This window comes from Camelus dromedarius, chromosome 13, assembly GCF_036321535.1.
Source record: "Camelus dromedarius isolate mCamDro1 chromosome 13, mCamDro1.pat, whole genome shotgun sequence".
In the NCBI taxonomy this organism is placed as follows: Eukaryota; Metazoa; Chordata; class Mammalia; order Artiodactyla; family Camelidae; genus Camelus; species Camelus dromedarius.
In genome coordinates, this window is record NC_087448.1 from 15,986,627 (window position 1) to 15,999,965 (window position 13,339).

Consider the following 13,339-nt stretch of genomic DNA (forward strand, 5'->3'; position numbering starts at 1 on the left):
TAACATTTGATGACATGGCTTATCCTTTTTTTTTTTTGATTATGCCTTCCTTACTTTTTGAAATGTGCCCCTTCCCCATTTTCTTACTCCTATCAATCCTTCAGAATTAGTATCTCCCTTTCTGATCATTCTAGGATTCTAGATGTGCTCACAATCTCATAATGGTCACACTCCTGTTACTGAACGTATCATGTGGCATTATAATTAACTTTATATTGAGCTTTTCTCCCTAAATTGTTCATGTACTTCTTAAGGGAAATGACCATGTCTTGGATGTTTGTAGACAAAGAGCAAGGAACGTGTACATGAGGTCATGGTTATTTAAAAACCTAAACCCGCTACCTGAACCAATTTCACTTGCATATTCCATTCCTCAGCATAAAGCAAGTATAAATGATCAGGAGCTGCTTTATTTTGAGATGGAATTCATGAATTCTACTCTATAATGTTGGCATTGATGTATGCCAGAATATTAAAAAAATATTTTTTTTGCCCACTCTCATGCCCATTAAACTTTTTACTAATGATTTTAATAAAACTGAAATCAACAGCCAGTAAACAATTGGTGGGTTGTGAAATTCCTAACTTCACATTTCTCCAGAGTTTAAATAATTGATCTTATTTGCTATGGTGCTGGCAATTTGACCAAGTGTCCTGCCAAGTTAGTAATTAAAATATAAATTGGTTTTATGAATCAAAGTGTTTCCCTTCTGGTTAAACAAATTCTTGGGGACTCTGGCAATTGATACCATACACATTTATAAAGTCAAACAAGAAAAGGTTATTTGCAGTTGCAGAGAGAAAACCACTAAGGGGGGGGGTTCTGATTTGTATTGACAGAAGTACTCTAAGTGGAGATTACCAATATAAACACTATTATATTTGTGGTCAAAATTTGCCAGATAATCTGAACTATGAAGAATTTGGTCTATACTAATCCCCTTGAAAATGCAGATAATTTAGTCTTGTAGTGTCTGTGTTTATTTGTAAGTCTACAATCTCAATCTTTGATGAATAAACATCTCTCACGATGGTTATGTTTCCTTTCTACCTTTGACGGGACTATTTCAAACACAGACCATTCCTGGGGAATTTACACGCGCAGTACACATGTTCCACCTGGAACTGGGTGTTTTCTTCCCTCCTACCTGGAAGACCGTGGAGTGGGGACCATCCTGAGACATGAGTGACTCTGAGGGAGAAACCAAGTGCTTGATGGGGGTGGGGGCCTGGAGTGCAAGCGAGCTACACTTTTCAAAGGGGTTTGGAGTGAGTATTGTGAGTGAGAGTCTGGGGATGTGAGAAAAAGGGCCAAGAAGCTTTAACTACATACAGGAACTGCCATGGTACGACACCACATGGATACTGTTGCCTCCTTTTTTTCCTTATGTTTTTCTCTACCCTTGCGGAGAATGGAACGGGAGGAAAGGAACAGCGGCAGGAGTGAGGGGGCTTTTTCCCTCCTTTTCAAGCATATCGTTACTAAGGGCAATCTGACTGAGTAAGACTCTTGTGAGATTAGCATCCTTTCTCCTTATCTGGACACTTTCATCCTCAACATACCATTTAGATCTTACTGTTTCCTTGTGGATTTTCTGAAAACTAAAGGGAAATTCCAACTACCTCTCTATTTAAATAAAAAGAGATTCAACCTCTTCCTTCTAGCCGCACTGTCCTCTGTATTTCAGCCTGAAGAGGAAGGGAGGAGGTGGGCAGGCTGGAGTCCTGGCCCAGAAGATCTCTCTATCCTTCTACTGAGTTCATCTTTTACAGTTTCAGTAGGACTAGGAGTCTCCAATAAAAAGTAATCACTGCAAATAGTTCATTCTTTGGTCCACATGTTTTAAAAAGGCTTCCCAAATTGTGCAATAAAGGAGAAGGTGATGAGGTTGAGTATTAAGTTGAGATAACAGAACAAGGAGGGAGGCTCCTGGATGGGCTACTGTCATGGCCCCATGACTTGCATCAGGAAGTGAACACAGGCAGCAAGAGTAGAGAATTAATCTAACAACAAATATGTTAATTGAAATAATCCATTTCTATTATGCACCATATATTCACATCTTGGTGCGAGAGCCCTTTGGACAGAAAACCGCCCACCTTTTCCCTGGTTACCCAGACTAAGGCAGATAAGGACTTGCATGGCTATGTCACTCCACGCATTTAAACTGCAAATGCTATTGTTTGTATGTAGGGATGCGTGTGCGCACGCGAGTGCACACATGCACGCGTGATAACATTTTAAGTAAATTTTGTGCTATTATAGGAAAAGAGAGAAACCGAGGGGAGAGAAGGCAACGCAGGGAGGACAGGGAGCAGCAGACTGCATTACAAGACGATCACAGCAGGGTGATGAAGGAATCCAAATATTGCTGCGAGGGAGACAAATGACAGGATGGGGAAGACTGCTTTTCTTTTTTTCCTCTGCCAGTTTAAATTTATCCCTCTAGCTACATGAATGCTATCATTCAATACCGGAGCTCAGTTAAGGAAAAAAAGACACAGACTGAGAGAGAGATTGGGCCTGGGGTGTAGCAATGATCGCTCCATGATTTGAACCGCAGGGTTGGTGGATAGCAGGTAAGAAATCATTCTTTTACAAACCCAGAGTGAGAGCAGTTCACGTGGCCCCCAGATTGGAGGTGCCGTTCTTAGGTAACACACACAGAAGGACGAAGGAGATGGCTTGCACTATCTGAATCAGAAATAGATTTCAATAGGTTGAACAATCTTATTTTTTCCCAATCCTAGAAACTCTATTATTTAAAGGAAAACCTTTATTAGTAATAATAACAAACTTAAGTGAAGAAATTTGTATCAGAAATCCTGGCAAAGATACTATCACGTTTGTTCAAAAGAAGTGTCTTAAACTCCCGTAAGGTTAAGTTGAAACCTTCAGGAGTCACAAACCAGTGGAAACACCACATGTAAGAAGGGGGAAATTTTACCAGTTATTTATTCCAGAAAGGAGGTTTGAGAAGAGTTAGGGACATAGACAATGGAAGGGTAAAAATTCTTGCTCCGTATGAGATGACCCCACCCTCAGTTCCTTCAAAATTTTGGTAAAATTAAACTCACAAATGTTATAGGCAAGTACTGTGCTGGGGGTAGAAGGCCAGGGAAAGAGTCGAGCTTCCTGTTTGGCTTGATGCAGGAGAAACTGTGTCAGCAAATTTGGGACCTGAGTCCACAGAAAGGGTGAGAGAAGAAATTGTGCAGAATTTGAAAAATTCCAGAAGCTACGTGGAGGGGGTAATTTGGACAGTGTACGACATGACATTGGGAGTTAAATCTAAATTTACTCTGTCTCAGTGGGCTTTCAACTGAGAGGTGGTTTAAGGTATATTTAGGGTCTTTTTTTTTTGGTCCATATGTATGTGTACAAATGTACACATATGCAGTTGAGATCTTCTTACTATGTATAAAATGTCTCTTCATTTTTATGAGGCTATAAATTGTCCCCCAAACAACTGAAAATTTGTAAGTAAATATAATTTTCATTTATTATAATATTTCATAAAATGAAAACATCATATTTAACTTTTCAACTTCCCTATTTGGAGTTTTTCAGATTGGCTGGGAATTATATTTGACACTGTAATAAACAATTATGTACTTAAATAGTTTTAAATATGATTATCTCCTTTGGAGAAATTCCTGGAAGTATTACAATAAGTAACATTTTTACAGCTGTTGATACTCATAGACAAATTGCTTTTCAGAAATTTACTACTTTCTAATCTCCTCAGAAATTGAAAAATCTCTTTTTCATCACCTTTTATTGGAATGGAGTACTATCAAATTCTTGCTAATTTGGTAGCTGAAAGTGTTTTTTTAAACTTAAATCTGAATATTAATAAACTATAGCAGTGTGAGTTTGTTAATTTTTTGGAGGGTCTTGGTGCTTTTCTAAGATTTACATAAACTTTTTATAAAGAGATAATTTGTATAAAATATTAATGAATATTAATGGAAAGGTTCAGATATATTACCTGGAGATACATTAATATAACTGAAATGTTTCTATATCTAAGTGATTTAACTTTACAGCCCTCAGAAGAGTTCCTTGTGTTTAGAAAGTACTATATATATATTAGCTTTTTATTACTATTAGTACTTCACTTGCAAATTCATCAACTGTAGAAAATGATTTACAAATTCTTATAGCTGAAGTGATCTTAGCAAGTATGGAGAAAATTAGTAATGGATTTTTTTTTTTTTTTACTAGTGGATCACTTATTCTAATTTAAAAAAAAATCTTTTAAAACACAAGTATAACTCCTCTGACCCAAATGTGCTCCCAGCCCAGCTTTTCATTTGTCTCCAGAGTAACCCATCTTCAAGACACCACTGAGGAGCTTTCAGTGTTATTGAACATTAAAGATTAAACATCATTACCAAAGACCAAATCTCTAATTTAAAAGAAAAGACTCAACCATCCCTGAGAGGCAAATTAACAGTCCTTGATCACACAACACCTTTTTCGGAAGAGGCACATCTCTTATGTCTTGTCTTTGTGATTGATACAGAGTAAAAAGAAAATCAATCCAGTACAGCCTTCAGGGGTACGAAGCAAAACAGTCCTTAATTCAAAACATCTCAGAGAAGAAAGAACCAGGATGATCTGCATCGCGTGGTCATTGTTTTGTAAAGCCAATGGTGAGACGCATGCAAATTATCTAGAGACATCTTTATTTCATCTGTCCTAAAATTTTCACTAGAATTAGACATTAAACTCTAATTGCATAAATATAATTAAAATACTAACTCAGCTATGACTCACATTTAAAACACACAAATCTTTCGTAGTAGCATACAATCTAAGAACTTACCTGGCGTGCATACAAAAAAGACAGTTAGAAGAAGAAATTTCAAAAAGTCACATGACTAGGAAGATTTGTCTTTTCCTAAGGGTGTAATTTGCAAGTATTTTAAACCTTACTATTTTATCACTTATTTTCACCTTTCATTTTCATTAGCTACTTGAAGAATTAGTCGAGAAATTACAGCAGTTTTACTTTTTCTTTCTTTCTTTCCTTTCTTTCTCTTTTTTTTAACCAAATTCAGTTTGGTAAGTTTATTTCCAAATTTCTTACATAAAAAGATATTTTAGGTGACAAGTGTATATTTTAGTGTTGCATTCAACACACCACAACAAACTAAATGCTAATATTCAACAAGTTTGATCTTTCTTTTTTCTTCCTCTCTTAAAGTTGCTTTGTGAGATTATTATATAGGTATTATATATATATTATTATATAGTTATGATTTCTGAGCCTTGGGAAATCCAAGTAGGACTTTGTCCTTTCCTTTGAATTTGGGAGTTTAACTACATGCAAATAACAATGCCCAGTCCATCTTTATGCAAATAGTTTAAAAAGGCAATGTGCCTGGAGAGCTGTTTTATGGCATTATTTGGTTTTATCTCTTTGCAATCAACACTCTACAGCTAACATGGCCATGTAAATTCATGAGAAATTTTTCTGTTGAAACCCAAACAAGGTCACCTGCATTTGAAGATCAGAGTGAGATAAAAGTGACACTCTTTCTACAATGGCACTAAAAACAATGTGCACAGCCTCTTTTTTTTCTTTTAATTATTGATTTCATCCTTGAAAATATATCATTGCTTTTTTGTTTCATTTTGGAAATTTGGATTTCTAATGCTAAGTCTATTGAAGGAATTTTTTGGAGGAGCCCTGTTACCAGCTATTCATACTTATTTCTTTTTACAGAATGTTTTCTAAAGCATTAAAAAAGGTTTCAAAACTTGTTCTGCTTTCAATGGCTAGAGTCAGCTTTCCCAGGTACATTTCCACATGGAAGTGAACAGGCATCTATATGTTTGATGTGTCCTTAGGATGTGTTCTATGACGCATAGTCCAGGGTAGGCTTGTAATGTTCTTAAAAAATCAACTGGTCAATATGCTTAGTGAGATTTCATAGTATCATTTCTTATTAAAAATAAAACGTATACAAAATATAGTTCATATTCACTTAAACTTTTCTCTTCTTCAGCAGTGTTTGTGCTACTCTCTCTATTAACTGTGTGCCTTGCTCCTGTCCCCTTTCTGAGACGCTTTACGTGGATAGCTACTTAACAGAGCACATAAGCTGGCTCACTCAGATTAATCCTAGGACTTTCTCTTTACTAGCCTGGCGTTCTTACACACTGGAGCTCTCTCTACTACCCAACGTTGTAATGGTTCTAATGAGACCTGTCCTGATACTATTATGAATTCAGGCACAGCTCGTTTCATTGAGCTTCACAGATTGTTGTTTCTCACAGATTGAAGATCTGTGTCACCCCTGTGTCCAGCAAGTCTATCAGTGCTATTTTTCCAGCAGCATTTGCTGGCTTCCTGCCTGTGTGTCACATTTGGGTCACTCTCACAGTAGTTCAAACTTTTTCATTATTATTATATTTGTTATGGTGACCAGTGATCTTGATTTTACTATTATGACTTGCTCAGATGATGGTTAGCATTTCTTAGCAAGAATGTATTTTTAAATTAAGATAACGTACATTGTTTTTTAAGACATAATTCAGTTGCACACTTAAGAGACTACAGTTTAGTGTAAGCATAACTTTTATATGTACCGGGAAACCAAAACATTCACATGACTCATTTCATTGCGACACCCACTTTCTCGCTATATTCACTTTATTGCGGTGGTCTGCAACTGAACGCACGGTCTCGCCAAGGTACCCCTGCAGCCATTTCATTGTCAACAACCTTATGCCTAGGTGCTATGACTTTCCCCATGTTACTGACAGGGAAACTGAGGCAGAGAGTAAACAAGTAGCTTCACAAAGCCCACAAAGCTAGAATATGGCAGAGCTGAGATTCCAAGGCAGACAGAGTCCTCATCGACTTCCCTATTACCTAAGTTTAAGAGCACCAATCCTTTGAGTTTTCTTAACAAGATAACATAAAACAGAGCAGTGAGAGCAGAAGGGGAACACTGAAACTTGTTAAAGTGTCTTTTGTCACTGATAAGTTCAGTGGAAGTTCTTGTTCTGCTGACAGAGGTACTGCAGGAGAGTGAGGGGGCACTTGCTTTGGTTTCAAGTTGAGATTGAACATCTATGTCACCTTTGAATAGTTACAAGAAAAGCTAGGGGTGAGGCACTTCACCTCGTGGAGCCTTAGTTGATGAAACAAGAATAAAGATACTCACTTTAACCCACCTACATCATAAGGGAGGTTATGAGGCAAGAAATCTGGGAATGCAGGGCAAAGTATAAAGTGTAATATAAATATAAGGGATTATGTGAAAAAATGTTCTTTTAAAAAATAATTTTGAGAATTTTTAACAGTTATAGAAAAGTACAGAGATTGAAAAAAGTGTGGACCCATGGCCAATAATGAACAATTTTTAAAGAGCTGAGAAACAAAATAGGAGCCTCTCCTTTGTTCTTCCTCACCTCCCCTCTCAGAGACAACCTTCCTGATGAACTTGGGGTATAGTTCATCAGACCTTCTTTGTGTACTTTCACTGAAAATCTCCATATCCATTGTTTCATCGCTCTATGCTTTCACAAATTTACATAAATGCTGTCAATCTGTATGAAGCAACTTAAATTTTCACTCCACGTTATGTTTATGAGCTCTTTCCTGGACATTTCTACGTGTCTGATTTAAATGCATGAACATATCACACATATTTATCCATTTTCCTACTGATAGACACTTTGAGCCCAAATTTGGCCACGCTTTAATAAGCATCTTTGCACACATCTCCTGATTTGCCTGTGGAAAAATTTCTCTCCTCATGTCTCCTAGATCAGAGGCATGCCAAGATTCGAGACACAATGCCCTAATGTGATAAGCACACCTCATTTAAAAAATGTTCCGTGTTTATTCTAGTTTCCTGCACTGATTCACTTGCCAGCATCACATTTCTAAAGGGCACAATGAAACAAATGTTTTGGATTATAGTACCTTGGTTTAATGGTGTCTTGAAAGATCTTCTCTGAGTACTAAAGAAGAAAGCACTTAAAATGGACTGTCATCTGGCCACTGGAATTCGTTTTCAAAAATGCAAATTTGATTATCAAATTTTTCAGCGTGAATTCTTTCAATTAAATTGACATCCCATGACTACCAAATAGGAACGGAATTCTTAGCAGTGCTTTAAAGAACCCTCAGTGAGGGCACAGCCTGTATTTCCCCCTTTAGTCTCTTGATTGCTGCCCCTCGCCTGTGCTTTATCTATGCTGAATCCCTTGTGGTTCCCAATCCGTACCTTATCATTTAATACCTCTGTACTTTGTTAATGCTGCCTCCTTGGTCATTCCTGAGAAGACAATCCTTTTGTGCCTGGTGAACCTGTTCAAGTCTGTTTGTTGAAACTCTTTGGGATTGCTTGCTCTTTCCTTTTTGCATTCTACCTGGCCTCTGACTTAAGTACCAATTGGTTTTAGGATCAAAATTGAAAAAAAGACTCAAAAAGCCTTGCTGTGTTCCCATCAGTGACTTTCCTTGGGTCTGAAGGACTCAAAGCAGGCAGCAGAAGCACACACACACATGCGGCCGTTGCATGCAGAGGTCTTGCAATTTTCAGGCCAGCTACCAGACCACGCCATGCACGGGTTGTGCTCTCCTGCAAGGGGCAGAGCTGAAGTGGGCGGGGACTGGAGGGGAAGCTACTCATCTTTTCCTTAATCATCGCTCACAGGACACTTGCCAGGAAGCCTCACTGGGCATGTGTGCTAAGCCACATCCCTCCTGGGGCAGCTGCAACTCCAGGGGTTCAAACGCACAATTTGGAAAGCCAGGTGCTATCTGTGAATTTAGCATAATATGAACTAGTTACATGATGTACCATCATTCATTATGGTTTAGAAAATCATGTTAAAAGAAGATAAAACCATGGTTTTAATCTCCAGTTATCTCTCTCCAATTCAAAGAAGAAAGCTGTGGCCTGAATTGTGTCCCCTCAAATTCATAAATTAAAGTCCTAACACCCAGGACCTCAAAATGTGACTGTATTTGGAAATAGAACTTTTAAAGAGATGATTAAGTTAAAATGAGGCCTTTAACGTTAGCCTTAATTCAATCTGACCGGTGTTCTTATAAGAAGAGGAACACGGGACACACAGAGAGATACCAAGAATGCGTGAGCCTGAGGGAAGGCCAGATGACCCAGCGAGAAGGTAGCCATCTCCATGCCAGGGAGAGAGGCCTCAGAAGGAACTAACCTGCTGAGACCTTGATCTTGGACTTCTAGCCTTCAGAACTGGTGCGAGAATACATTTCTGTTGTTTAAACCTTCCAGTCTGAGATATTTTGTAATGGCAGTACTGACAGACTATACAAGAGAATTGATATATCATCCTGCACGCTGGCCAATGCAGTGCACTTACTCATCTATAAGCCTGTTTCTTTAATCAGATGGCGAACCTCAGTGATGCTTCCCTGACCGGTCACTATAATGTTGCTCATATCCTCCCAGAGTTTCCTGTCATTTATCACCCTCTTACAATCTGTTAATTTTTCATGTATTTTCATATTTCAGTGTTTCCTTTAAAATTTGTATGTTTTCTTTAAATTTAACATTCAAGAAATTTTTTACTTTTTTAATTTTGCAGTGCTCTAGATATGGTTCTCAGTTTTATAAAATTGATAAATTCAGCTTTCATGACAATCCTTTGTTGGATTTTAGAAATTAAATTGTAGTCTCCTAAAAGGTGATGTTACTGTGAGAATGCAGGCAAGAGAGGCGCCTGTTTCAAGCTTTACCCTGCTCGGCAATAATTCCAGGATGGATCTGGAGATCAACAGAGCCTTTCAAACCCAGATTAGCATCGGACAATAGGAGACGGCAGAGTTCTCGTTGCTGGTTTGATTTAGTGCATGGAGAATATATGATCCAGGGATGTATTTTTTTTAAATCATCAGTGGCATTTTTAATAGTCATTTCCATTTTAATAACTACGTTGTCCTTTTTTTCCCCTTAATATATCAGTTTATAGTATCATAGTGTCAACAACTGGGAAGGGTCTGAAAATTTACAGTTTCCAAGCTAACCTGAACAGTCTTAACCATGCTGTCAGAAGACCTGAGACTCCTGTGTCAGGACAATGGCTTTGTTACTCATGGCCCTGCAGGCAGCATGAGCCTCATGTTTGCTGAGGTCCTCTTTTGCTCCAAGCCCCTAGGGATAATGTGGTGGCTCTGGAGGATGCTGCACACACAGTGGGTTTGTCCCACAGCTGAGGAACTCTGACGTTAGGCAATCTCCAATCTTATAAAATGGGTTCTAGCAAAGCTTCCCAACTTTTGACTTGGAGGGAGATACCATCTTTATTATCCTGGACAGCTAACGATGTTTCATGAGATGCTGAGAGCCTGCTATCCTGCACCTGAAATCTTTATTCTTCTTTTTTAAAAAAGTTCTCTATGTGCTTTTAAAAAATTCATACCAACATATGTACAGTTTCTCCTAAACCTCGCTCTGAATTCCAGTGTGATTTGCTATGCTAAATGATTCATTACTTCAACAAATATTTACTGAGCACTCACTAGGTGCCAGACACCACTAGCAATCAAGGATAAAATAGTGAACAAGACAGACAAAATACTTCTTTTCCTGCGAGTGGGTGGGTGTCAGGTAATTAACAAATAATACAGTTTTAGAGACTGTTAAAAATTATTATAAAATAACAAAGAGTTATGTGATGCAGAATGATTTGGCAACTGGTGATGTTAGATGAGAGGTATTCACAAAATGCCCTCTGAGAAGGTGATTTGGAGCTGACACTTGACAGATGAAAGAGGCTGGTGGGGGTGAGCAGTGAAGAACATCCCAAGAAGAAGGAAGAGCTCGTACAAAGATCCCGTAATGGAAGAGGTGGGCTGCTTGATGCACAGGAAGAAGGCATGTGTGCCTGAATGTGACAGAGAAGAAAAAGTGTTAGGAAATGAGACCAGAGGGAGACAGAGTCTGAAACATGTAGGATTCTTAGAAATCATAGTGACTAGTTATGAGTTTATACTAAGTGTTATGGGAACAATTTTTCTAAAAGTAAAATCTAAAGGTTTCAAAGGGGGCTGGCTTAGTCTAGGGCGACAGCTGTGAAAATGGAGAAAAGCAGACTACTTTGGGAATTTCAAAACTAGAGCCAATGAAATGATTTTATGTGACCCTGCTAGTTTATAAGCTCAAGTTTCATTTTATACTCAAGCTTATTCTATATTCAGTTTTAACTCTGATGCCTGTTAATGCCAAAATCTTTCCAAAAAATAAGTAAATCCAATTTTTACTTATTTTATTTTATGTAATATAATTGGTATCATCTCTAACAAATCATATTAGGGAAATAAAACAGGGATATTGAAATAGTCTTGCTAAGAAAAGGGTATTATTTGATAGAATAAAATAATTATCAAATAATAATTAGCAGCTTCTAATAGGACTAAGAGATTAAAGTATAAATATTTTAGCTCTTTCTGCTTAGTAGCACTTTTTTTGCTTTCAAAACAGACAAAATGACTAACTACTATATACATTTAGGACAAAGCAAAGATTCTTCTCAATATATTTAAGACAGCAAAGCCATGAAAATTTAAATATATGTGAAATATTTTTCTTGGGCAGTCAGCTCCCAACAGAGGAAATAAATCTTGTTTTGTAAAATGGCTGCAGTATTCTCAGGCTAAAATGTGAGAACTAGATGAATAGGAATAAGGAAATAAAGAAACTATACAAAATATATTTACCAAAAACATGAAATTGACAAGGAAATCTCAGGTTTTTTAAAATATGATTTTAAAGTATTTAATTTTCACTTTATTCTATAATAATTTGCTATATTTTTCCTCTTTCTGGTTTAAAAACACAGACATTTATTCAGAGAAATAGAAAGCTAAAACATTTTAAGTGAAACATGTTTTATTATCTAATTTGATTCAGTCTCTAAGAATGTGACTTTTACAAGAAGCAAGGTGATTGCCTGAACTTTAAGAATTAATTATTCTAATGAATCAATGTGATCCTAAGTGACAGAAATATGCAAGATAAATGTTTGGAGTCATCATTATGATGTGCTTACCAACAAATTTTATCTTAAAACACTGATAACTTGTTTAGGATTTATGTATAATTTTTAAAAAATGTAGTTATAATTTAGACCTGCCCATTTTCTTTTGTTTAGCTTATTCTTTTAAAATGTAGTATTGGTGCCTATATGTAGAATTACCAGACATTTATTAAAGCTGCTGATCTTAGAGAGTTTTCAGTTGCTTAATATAGACTTTTAAAAGGCAAGATTTGATTTAGTCAACTGAGTTTACCAGCCACTGTCAATAAAAACATATTCAGTTATTTTAATGTTTAAGAAAAAGAAAAAAGAAGATAGGTAGGAAGAAAGGAAGGAGCTATTTGTCAGTAACTTGAAACCTTACTACACAGAACAGGGGAGAATATGATGGTATCGTCTATAAAAAGTATTTCAATTGTGTCTAATATAATTAACCATATAGACATATGCAAAGACATCTATTTCCATACTTCTACTACACTTTAGTTATACTGTAGGGTCAGCCCAGATCCTCTACTCTTTAAGCATTAGAGAAAAGGCTTTATGTGCTTCATTTTTGTTTGTTTGCTTTTCCTCATTTTGCATTGCTTTTCAGAAAGTACATCACTGATGGTAAGAAGTCCTCTAAATATAACTTATTAGTTCATTTCAAAAACAGCTACAGTAATGCCACTTATATATATATATATTAGAGTGACTGAGAAACCTGATAAGCCAGCTGTCCATTCCACACTGTACAGGTGCCAAGACTTTGATTGTTGGTACATTGGAATTTACTGTCCATTTGGCTCTTTATATTATAGCCTTTGTCTAACAGTATCTTCTGTATTATCTGTGCATCTTTTGCATACCTATTATCTTTGTGCTCTCTTTTTTCCCTCTTTTACATTATTTTAAGATGTTTATTATCATATCCACAAGGTTTTTCTTCAGCATTCAGCCAACAGTCCATTATCCAAAGTAGTCTATGACATACAATTACTATCAGCCTCTGTGTAAGCTCTGTCCCATAGACTTACACTGGATTAATCACCATACTTTGCTTGCAGATTGGCTGAGTTTTAGTAGCTTGTTTTCAATGCATCTGTTTCCCTATTTAGTATGAAGCATGACTCATGAGTGACATTACTGAACTTACTTATAAAGACTTTTTTTTTTTAATTTTTTTACTGTAATGTGTTCTCAGGAACACACTGTGAATACTGCAGAAACTGCCTTGTTTACATCTTTAACCTTGTCCCTTTTATCACCCTTTCCTGTTCTGTTTGTTGGTAACATAATCTTTTCACCACC